Source organism: Pongo abelii, chromosome 18 (genome assembly GCF_028885655.2).
Source record: "Pongo abelii isolate AG06213 chromosome 18, NHGRI_mPonAbe1-v2.0_pri, whole genome shotgun sequence".
Taxonomy (NCBI): domain Eukaryota; kingdom Metazoa; phylum Chordata; class Mammalia; order Primates; family Hominidae; genus Pongo; species Pongo abelii.
Window position 1 is genome coordinate 53,611,725 of NC_072003.2, and position 7,927 is coordinate 53,619,651.

The 7,927-nt window shown below is 43.0% G+C and overlaps 1 long non-coding RNA gene across 1 annotated transcript; it reads right to left on the reverse strand.

Annotated features, from left to right (window-relative positions):
• Positions 1-202: 202 nt before the first annotated feature.
• Positions 203-5,538, reverse strand: LOC129050799 (uncharacterized). Its single transcript, XR_008514599.1, has 3 exons — positions 5,300-5,538; positions 2,323-2,427; positions 203-407 (listed from the first exon to the last, which is right to left on the reverse strand). It is a non-coding gene; the product is annotated as an uncharacterized LOC129050799 (long non-coding RNA).
• Positions 5,539-7,927: the final 2,389 nt, after the last annotated feature.

The following is a 7,927-nucleotide window of genomic DNA, read 5'->3' on the forward strand; positions in this document are numbered from 1 at the left end:
TTCACATGGGTAGATCATTGTGAACTGATTTTGATTTTGAAACAGTCACCTTTGGAAGTTAGCTAGAGGGAAGTGGGTGAGCTCTTTTTATAGGAAAAGGTGCTAGCAGGTGATAAGGAAAGTATTGACGAACTGGTACAAGGCGTGTGAGCCAAACCATCAGAACATCTCAGGCTACTGTTGCGAAATACTATAGACCATGGAGGCTTCAAACATAGAAATTTATTTTCTCATGGTGCTGGAGGCTGGAAGCCAGAGATCAAGGTGCTAGCAGGGTTGGTTTCTGTTGAAGTCTTTTCTTCTCCTCTTGTAGTTGGTGTCTTCTTGCTGTGTCCTCATATGGCAGCCTCTTAAAGACTGGGATTCCTAGGCCAGGTGCAGTGGCTCATGCCTGTAATCCCAGCACTCTGGGAGGCCAAAGCAGAGGTTAGGAGTTCAAGACCAGCCTGGCCAGCATGGTGAAACTCCACCTTTACTAAAACTACAAAAAATTTAGCTAGGTGTAGTGGTGAGTGCCTGCAATCCCAGCTACTCGGGAGGCTGAAGCCAGAGAATCACCTGAACCTGGGGGGTGGAGGTTGCAGTGAGCCAAGATTGCACCACTGCACTCCATCCTGGGCGACCGAGCCAGACTCCATCTCAAACAAAAACAAAAACTGGGCTTCCCACTCCAGGGTTTCTCTTTCCCACCTACTCACCTCTCTGTAGTCAACACAACTTTTCTAGAACTCTGATCATTTCACTATCCTGCCTGCCTTTTCTCTATATGTGGGTAGAAAGAGAGAAAGTACACAATCTGGTGAGTCTTCCTCATGTTATAAGAACACCAGTCTTGTTGGTGTCCCAATAGGACTCATTTATGTGTGACCCCATCCTTTTGACCTCATTTAATTATCTCCCTAACAGTCCTATATCTGGTCATATTGGAGGTGAGGGCTTCAACATACATATCTTGAGGTGGACACAGTTCAGTCCATGTCAGCTTGCCTGTCCCTGGAGTGCTGGGCATTAAGCACTTAGTTGCTGGTATGGGGACATCTGGAGATCCGAGGAAGGGTAGGGTGCCCAGGCAGTGGGCATGGGCATTGAGGGGCCAACATATTTACCAACTGGCATGGAAATATTTTAGCTTCTAACAACTTGGTAAGGCTTCACTTGTACAGACCCCGCAAATTCCAGCCCTGTGTGGGCCACATGGAACAGCATGTGGCAAGTTGTGCCAAGCCACCAGGAACAAGATGTCATAGAGCCAAAAATCAACTGGGGTGGTGGTGATGGTGTTGGGAGTGGCCTTTAAAATGCAGATTAAATATTTGCTTTTAAAAGTACTAAGACTCAGTGCATGGTCCATGGTTGCCTTTTAAGAGAGTAACTTGGTATTTTTTTTCTTCTTGGACTAAATATCTGTCTTGATGAGTGTAAGGGAGTCACCGCATTCAACATCAAAGTCCTCATTACTAACCAGAAGGAAGCATTTCTTTCCCCTCTCACTCTCTCATAAGCCCAACCTTATCTGGAGGGACCTCTGTCCCCAGAGCTGTAAAACAAGCTCTTTTTCTAAGCTAACGGTGCACAATAGTGTCAAATTATGTATAATGATTTTGTAATGTGAACTAATGCCACCAGGGACCTTGCGGAGAGTACCACTTTCATTAAACTTATCCAGACACAGGGTCTGAATATGAATTTAGAGGTGGTGGTAAATTGCAAGGTGCATTTATTTTAAGCATCTGCAGGCTGCTCTCAGATGCAAAGACTCATCGGGCAGAAATCAACAGCTCAGGTGCATCTGGGTTTCTTGGTGCAGCAGTGGGATGAGGCAAGAGTGATTTATTCCCTCCCTTCTCTTCACCCCGGGACCTCAAGCCTTGTGAGATTCTCTGCCAGCAGATGCCGGGGCTGCCGGCCCCTCTTTGTTTGAGACATGCTCACCTCTCCAGGAAAGTTCTCCCACCCTTCCAATGGATCAGAGAGGGCATCTGGGCATGGCCTCGGAATTAATGAGACCTCCAATTACATTTATTTGCTCCAAGGAATTGTACTCAGCACTGACCCCATATATCAGATTTTCCCCACCCCCTTAGTGTTTCTTCAGAAGAAGTAGCTAATTATAAGAAAATCATACCCAGGAAGGACAAATAGAAGAGACCTCAGAAGAAAATACCAGGGAAATGCCACCTCTCCAGCCCAAAGCCTGGTCCACGAACCCCACTCTGGAAGTTGGCCTTGCCTTCCCTGTGACCTGACAGAGCCAAACTCCACGTGTGTTCAGGCCACCACCACCAAGAGATGAGAGAGAAGACAATACTAATCAAAACTAACCCACGCCATTTTTCCGACTCTGCTAATCTTAATTGAATCAATCTCCCAGCCTTTCTTGACAGTGAAAGATTGCTCAAATCTGGGAGGCCAGGCTGGACACGACTCCTAGAAGAAAAAAAATCTTCCTTAATCATTAATTTGTCCATTCCCTCCCATTTGGCCCCATTCTTCACTGTCTTGCCGGTGCACCCCCCACAACCTTCCTCTGTTATAATCACTCCTAAGTGTTCTTCCCAATATGCTCACATAGCCAGAAACCAATTTGCTGGAAAATAATATGGCAGAGCAACCCCAAGCCTCTCTCCTTCTCTCTGGTACGCTCTTTCCCCTTCTTTCTATGAAGTCTAGTTTGGCTTTAAGTAAGTCCAATGAGGTCTCTGGTACTATTTTCTTGACACATTGGTAAATAGGCTTAGGATGGACTTTTCCCCAGGAGCTAGAACTACTGGGCATCAAACTGGCCTTAGGTAAATTATTGGAAGGAATGCTATCATTGTAGGATGCACCTTATCCTAGTGAATGGATCACACGGTGAAAGCAACTGTACTATCCTTGACATGTCTCAAAAGGGGAAGGACTTATTTATATCCTCTGGACTTACAACTTTTCAGAAATTTCACTTTTTCAAAATTATCCAGAGCTCCTGGGCTCTAGGTTTAACTGCGATTTTTGTCTTTCTTAAAATAGGTTCATTGGTTAGTGAGACACTCATGTGGGGTATGCAGAGTGAGTTGAGATTAAAGTAGAGTGAGTGAGGGAATTTGTCATACATTGCCATTAGCTCTGGCTTTGACTATTGCAATAGTATGTTAACTGGTCTCCTAGCTTCTATCCTTGCCTTCCAGAACTGTCCTCCATGAAGAGAGTGAGGCCTTCCAAGCATAGATCACAACTTGTTCCTCCTTGGCTCAACCTTCTTATGCTTCCTAAATCCCCTCCCAAAGCTTACAAGGCTTTATATCAAGCTTGTCCAACCCACGGCCTGTGGGCTCCATGTGCCCCAGCATGGTTTTGAATGTGGCCCAACAAAAATTTGTGAACTTTCTTAAAGGATTATAAAATTTATGCATGATTTTTTTATAGCTCATCAGCTATCATTAGTATTAGTGTATTTTATGCATGGCCCAAGACAATTCTTCTTCCAATGTGGCCCACGTGATATGGTTTGGCTGTGTCCCCACCCAAATCTCATCTTCAGTTATAATCCCCATGTGTCAGGGGAGGGACCTGGTGGGACATCATTGGATCATGGCGACGAATTTCCCCCTTGCTGTTCTTGTGATAGTGAGTGAATTTTCAAGAGATCTAGTTGTTTGATAAGTGTCTGACACTTCCCCTTTTTCTCTCTCTCTCCTCCTGCCACGTAAGATGTGCCTTGCTTACCCTTCATCTTCTGCCATGATTGTAAGTTTTCTGAGGCCTCCCAAGCTATGCAGAATTGTGAGTCAAATAAACCTCTTTCCTTTATACATTACCCAGTCTCAGGTAGTAGCTTTATAGCAGTGTGAATGGACCAATAGACCAGGGAAGCCAAAAGACTGGACACCTCTTCTTTATGGGATCTGGCTCCTGGTTTCCTCTCTGATCTTGTCTCATATGACTCTCTCACTCATTCCACTCCAGTCGCTCCTGTCTCCCTAGCGTTTCTTAAAGACGTCAATCTTCTTCCCACCTCCAGCCTTTGCCCTGGCTGTTCTCCTGCCTTCAATGTTCTTTTTTTTTTTTTTTTTTTTTTTTTGAGACGGAGTCTCGCTCTGTTGCCCAGGCTGGAGTGCAGTGGCGTGATCTCGGCTCACTACGAGCTCCGCCTCCCAGGTTCACACCATTCTTCTGCCTCAGCCTCCCGAGTAGCTGGGACTATAGGCACCCACCACCGCGCCCAGCTAATTTTTTTATTTTTAGTAGAGATGGGGTTTCACCATGTTAGCCAAGATGGTCTTGATCTCCTGACCTCATGATCTGCCTGCCTCAGCCTCCCAAAGTGCTGGGATTACAGGCGTGAGCCACTGTGCCTGGCCGCCTTCGATGTTCTTACTCTCTTGTCTGCATGACTTCTTCCTTCACTCCATTCAGGTCTCTAATTAAATGCCACCTTACCAAAGAGACATTTCCTGACCACCTTGTCTACTAAAGCATCCCCATCACTCTGCTTAATTTTCCTCTGTATCACTTCTTGTTATCTGATCTATTATTTATTTATTTTCTGTCCCCTCCATGAGGTGATGCACCTGCCACATAATAAATGTTCATTAAATATTTGGTTAATCCCCATGACAAGATTCATTGAGAGGGCTTTAATGACAAGAGACTCTTGAAGACACATTTTCACATTTTCAAAATAACTCTTCAGGACAAATTTTCATAATTTCAAAATTCATAAGATGTTCGTAAAAACATTTCATACTGACCTCAAATCTCCAAATACCAACAGTGAAGATGGAAAAAGCCCATAACGTATGCTCTCTAATGCTAATGCTAATGATAATAATAATAATAATAATAAATCAGCAGTGTTTAAAGCTAAGAAAGATGTGGCTGTTGTTACATTGGACTTCTAATTCAACATTATTCCTGATCAGGATAAAGAATCTTCCACCAGACAGAATTACTTTGAGGTTATTTGAGACCAAGTTTTTAACCCAAGGTGGGTTGCCATTCACAGGTGGATTTATTGTAACCTTGTGGATTACTTCCCAACCCTCACAGGCCAACCCCCACAAGGCTTCTCCATGTGTAAATGTCAGGTGGTAAATAAAACACACTGTTCTTCTCTCATGCCTCGCCATAAATCCGTCCCAGCCTTACTTGTGGGGCTAGAGTCAAGTCTGATTTATGCAGTTTGTGAGATTTATAGTGTAGTCATTTAACAAAAACAAAAAATCCTCTCAAACATTAGTTCTTACACATAAATTCCAGAGCTTGCAAATGTTTGGAAACTTTTGTTTTCTTTAGATGATGCTGAACATGCCTGTCTTACCTTGGGAATCATTTAAGGTGGGAAACTTCACTCCTGAAATTTCAGTAGAGAGGAACGGAGGATGTTGAGTGTGACCAGCATCATGCTTTGTGCATAGTAGGTGCCAGATAATGGTCAATTGAGTTGCTGTTCAAACTGGGGTCTAAGCTAAGCATGGCAAAGGGTAACTTCAGCTTGGTCCCCAGTGCCTCAGACCCGCCTTAGTGGAAGATATGCAGATTTTATGTGGACATAGTTGACATCATCAATGGACATTGAATCTTCTTTGGTTGCCCTGGTAAAGTTGGTGGGCAGAAGTGGGAGGTTCTAGAAAGTTCCCTGCATTAGATATAAGGAAATATAGATTTGAATGAGTTTGCTATGTTTAAGTCTCAGTTTCCATATCTCTAAAATAAGAGAATAGACTACAATTGCAGAGTTATTTCACATTCTATTTTATGATTCTATGCTTTAGAGGGGGAGGAATACTCCTCAATTTTTCTTTGTACTGTCACAGGCTTTGACACAAAGAGCAATGCTAATATGTTTTTTGAATAGAATTTGATTTTTCACTCTGTAAGTTTGGGGTAGGGGGTGAAGCTGGGGAAAGAGTGTTTTTTAAAGTTTGGAAATTCCTCATTGGCTCAGGAAAATAAAAATAGTTCTTTATTTGCTTTAGTTTGTGTATGCCATTTGAGAAATGCCTGAGAACTTCAGCTTCAAGAATCTTTAAACTGAAACATAGATCTGCACAAACCTTCCTGCTTAGAACTTAGTAGTATTTTTGGGATAGTTGGCTATCAAAAATTTTTTATTTACTTCTTCGTGGTCAATAATTGTCATTTTGAAAGCAGTTGGGTGTTCGAGTGTTTTCCACCACTCAGAAAATGATAAACCTCTCCATATGCACATTTATATGGAATATGTGTATTTTTTCCTGTTTAGGTGACAGTTTTAGGATTCTTCTAAGCAGTGATAAAAAACTCGCAGTTATAACGTGTGATCATTTTGCCTTTCATTATAATGCAGAATTTCTCCATGCAAAATCAGGTCAAGATATAAGCATAAACCCAGGGGCAAAATCCATTCATTATGCATGTACATTATTTCCCCCAAATATTGATAATACTTTTCATAATAATTATTTTACATATATTAGCTCTTGTTGCTATATTAGTATTAAAGATACCTTTATTAAATAATCTTGAATATTTTGCTGAATAATAAATAGAATCTCAGAGGCTTGAGTTAAAAGCTGCTTTTAGCTAGAATGCAGTAAATCAGTTGTTTTATGAATAAAATTGGCTTTCATATTTTTTTCCTGGGGATTGCTTATTTAAATAATTTTCCTGTTTATTGAATGTGTGTGTGTATTTTTTTTTTTTTTTTTAACTAGTGATAAGTCCTCCTGTTTCCACCCTCCTTCCTGGCTCTCTCTGTTGGAGAAAAATGCAAAATCATATAAGCCTTCTTCTAAACCTCTGTCTGAAAGGGCCAGTGCCCTGCGTTATTTAGCAGGCCATAGGCGTGTTTGTCCCAGCGATGATACTGGCTGAAGCTCTTTTGCAGTAGACGGACTCCGTAGCAAAGGAATTCACTCACAGGGAACCGTCACTGGTGAAACGTGAGACGCACCTTCTTGGATCGAAGCATTTCAACTTGGGCAATAGGAGCAGGTTCTTTTCTCTCAGATCTACCATCCAGAATTGACTCTGTTCTTTCTCCTTTCTCCAATTTTCTTTTTCTTTCTTTCCTTTTTTTTTTTTTTTTTTGAGATGGAGTCTCGCTCTGTCGTCCAGGCTGGAGTGCAGCGGCGCGATCTTGGCTCACTGCAAGCTACCCCTCCTAGTTCACGCCATTCTCCTGCCTCAGCCTCCTGAGTAGCTGGGACTACAGGCGTCTGCCACCACGCTCGGCTAATTTTTTTGTATTTTTAGTAGAGACGGGGTTTCACCGCGTTAGCCAGGATGGTCTCAATCTCCTGACCTCGTGATCCGCCCACCTTGGCCTCCCGAAGTGCTGGGATTACAGGCATGAGCCACCGCGCCCGGCCCTCCAATTTTCTTTAACTGCACATCCTCTCATTCCCTTTCCCCACAACCTTTGGCTATGCAGGACTGGAGAGGGCTGCAGAAAGAAAAGAATAGCATTTATTGAGTATCTACTATGTGCCAGCCACATTTGTGTTTTCTTGTCTTCAGGGTAGGTGGTACACTTATTTAAATAGATAACAACAGCAATAATAATATATGACATTTATTGAGAGTTCTGTGCTGGGCTTTGGAAGTATCAGCTCACTTAGTGCTAACCCTGCCAGCTGAACACTGTCATTTTTTCCATTTTCCACAGGATGAAACTAACGCTTAGAGAGCTCAGGGTCACACAAAGTCAAGATTTGAACTCAAGATGTCCTAACTCCAAAGCCTGTATAGTGCTGCCTCTGTGATGAAAGCTCAGGAGGGGTGCTTGTGTGGTTCTGAGGAAGGTGCTAGGCCATCATGTCTGGCCTTGCGGGTCCTTGAGTCCCCCAACTGGAAAGCCCTGTGCTGCCACTGGTGGGTATGGATGTCCACAGAACAGAGATGTGGCTGTTGAAAGACAAGCTTGGATGTGATGCACACCGCCATATATCAGCCTCTTCCTTTTGTA